Source organism: Hibiscus syriacus, unplaced genomic scaffold (assembly GCF_006381635.1).
Source record: "Hibiscus syriacus cultivar Baekdansim isolate YM2019G1 unplaced genomic scaffold, ASM638163v2 tig00117012_pilon, whole genome shotgun sequence".
NCBI classification, from domain to species: Eukaryota; Viridiplantae; Streptophyta; class Magnoliopsida; order Malvales; family Malvaceae; genus Hibiscus; species Hibiscus syriacus.
In genome coordinates, this window is record NW_024063524.1 from 888,987 (window position 1) to 891,992 (window position 3,006).

Sequence of the window (3,006 nt, forward strand, 5' to 3'; positions counted from 1 at the left end):
GAGGTATTTATTTCCAATCCCCATTAGCCACTCACCTATTGATATCATGTGATAGTCTCTCCATAAAAAGCACAAAATTGTAGGGGAAAGGGGTCCCTTGCTGCATGCCTTTAGTTGGTACGAAGCTCTCAGAAACCTCACCACTCCAATTCACCTGTGTGGAAATAGAGGTCGCGCACTTCATTATCCAAGAAATAAACTTAGCAGGCAGTCCCACTTCCACTAGTGTTTCCTCTAAATTCCCACTCAAGTCTATCATAAACCTTATTTAGATCTACCTTTATCGTTATCCACCATTTCCTCCATATTTTCCAGTTCATAGAATGGATCACTTACTGGGCAAGAATGCTATTGCAGTTAATGTTCCTACCAGGAACAAAACTAACAAAACTAACTTGATTCTAAGACACCCAATATAGCAACAACGACTTGAGACGGTTAACCAGGATTTTGGTAATAATTTTGTAAGGAATCGTGCACAGACTGATGGGTCTGAATTGTGAAATCTTCTAAGGAACCTCGACTTTAGGAATTAGTACCAGAAGAGTTTTATTAGCATCCTCCGGTAAAACTCCAATGTCAAAAAAATCCGAAACAAATCGAAAGATACTATCTCTTAGGGTGCTCCAATTCCTTTGGAAAAAACCAGTCTGGAATCCATCAAATCCCAGAGCTTTGGATGGATAATTGTGAAAAGAGTTTTCCGAACTTCCTCTATATAAGTTGTCCGAGTTAAGACATCCAACCTTTCATTAGGGAATTGCAGAAAACCACCCATGAAATCTCGCCCCGTAATATGTCTTGTTTCAAAAGAAAACAGATTCGCGAAAGAGGTAGCTACGTGGTTCTTAAGCATAACTTGGTTATCACACCACATACCATCCTCCAATTGTAGCATTCAAATACTGTTACGTCTTCATCAATTCCTAGCCGTGGCATGAAAATACTTTGTATTATGATCCCCTTTCGTAATCCAACGACTCCTAGATTTTTGGTGCCCCAAGCTTTCTTCTTGTTCAATGACCAAATCCAAAACTTTCTTTTAGAGTCGTATAAAGATCCAATAAGGAGGAATCAGACTTCTCAAGAGCAACTTCAATACCCCGTATTTTTGCTAATAAGAGTCTTTCGTTTCCCAATATGACCAAAAACCTCATTATTCCATTGGTGGCTTTTACCTTTAAGGTATATAAGCTTATCGAATATGCGGTCCTTACTGTTCCAAGAATTAACGAAAAACCTCTCAAAATCAGGATGATAAATCCAAGCATCGACAAAACGGAAATGGCATTTTTATAGCCCAAATTCGACCTCTCGGTAGACATGCATATGAGCTTATGATCCGATCCCATTTTCGTAAGATGGTTAACTTCTGAAGCATTAAAATTATCCAACCAACTTCTATTACCAACACATTGATTAAGCCTCTGATAAAGGTTTCCTCGTTGCCAAGTGAACTGTGGGTCATTGAATCCCATATCAAGGAGCTCGGATTGGAACAAGAAATTAAAAAAGCGAGGGAAAACCCTGGAACTTGTATTAGAGCCACCCTTCCTCTCATTGGAATCACATATCATCACTAAATCACTCGAGTTCCAAGGTGGCAATACCCTAGTCGAGTTTTTTTATGCATCGCATCGACCCAGTCAGCTAGGATCTGTGTAGACACTACATTCTGTCTGGGTTTCTTATTTATTTACATTTTTTATTTAATAATATTATATGGTTTATTAAATTATAAATGTTTTTATTTTAATTGTTAAAAGTTGGTAATTGTTAATGTAATTACGCTTTAGGTTAGTGGTAGTATATTAATAGGTTACATGTTAGATAATTAAATGTATATACTGATTTTTTATATGTTTTATTTTATGTGTTAATAGGTTACACCGCATGGCCCAAAGACTAATTACAGGACCAAATATAACTCAAGTCTACAAAAGGCCCAACTTAACAACCCAACATAGCTAGGGTTTCATCATATCTCCACAGCCACCGCATTTTTCCAGTCGTTGGATTTGTGCTTGACCCAACGACCCAGATGAAAGGTGACTAGGTTTTCTGAAACCCTAAGCTTGCCGCGCCGCCGCTAATGTCTATTCCTATCACCACCGACGTGGTTTCTGTCATCTGCTCCCAGTGCCACCACCGTCATTTTAGCCGACCCTCAACACATCAATCAGTTAACAAAATCAGCAAAAAAAATTATATTATAGCCAAAATTTATTCGGATAAGCAAAGAAAACCCCGAGAAAAATGTGAGACTGTCAAACGCCGAAAATAGTATAATCATGCCCTACTACACACTTTCTTGATAACACCAAAACTCACCATCAAACATAACATGCAGCAGGCATAATAAAGAGATGAAACTATTTTCAACCAAGAAAAAAATAGAGGAAAAACAATGATTCAAAGGAGAAAGAAAAAGAAAAGAAAGAAGAGAAAGAAAAAGTCTTACCTTACAAGAAGTTCATCGTAAAGCCTAAGCATCGCCGAAGAAGGAGTTTCGTCCATAAAGAAACGAAGATAATCGTTCGAAATCCTTAGATCTAAGGCGAGGGAGTTATTTTTAGTGGATTGATAGTTTTGTTTTTTGGATTTAGCAGAGAAAGGAAAGCATTTTAAGGTAGGAGTTATGAACTTCGAACACTGTAAGCGACGGCTGGGTGCTCCAGTGAGGATAGGTCATACTTTGGTGAGAGGGGAGAAAGGATTTGAGAGATTTCTCTCAATATTTTTAGAGAGCCAGAGTAAAATGAACAAGTCTTAAGGGTTAGGGCTCATTTTTAGGGCTTTATATCAAACCCAAAACAATGTCATATATCACTCCCCTCACCCGTGTTTTTGAGACTTTAGGGGGTAAATTTAGTTTCCGTCATTCGTCATTTGTATCCTTTTGTTCTAATCCTAAATGAAATGGAATATTGTTAATTTTGAATCTTGAATATTTTCATTTTTACATTTTTATCACCATATGCTATTTAAATATTATAGTCAAATGCT

General features: G+C 37.4%; 1 long non-coding RNA gene across 1 annotated transcript; it reads right to left on the reverse strand.

Moving 5' to 3' along the window:
• Window positions 1-1,843: 1,843 nt before the first annotated feature.
• On the reverse strand, window positions 1,844-2,754 carry LOC120195441. The gene is made up of 2 exons (XR_005523051.1): window positions 2,462-2,754; window positions 1,844-2,166 (listed from the first exon to the last, which is right to left on the reverse strand). It is a non-coding gene; the product is annotated as an uncharacterized LOC120195441 (long non-coding RNA).
• Window positions 2,755-3,006: the final 252 nt, after the last annotated feature.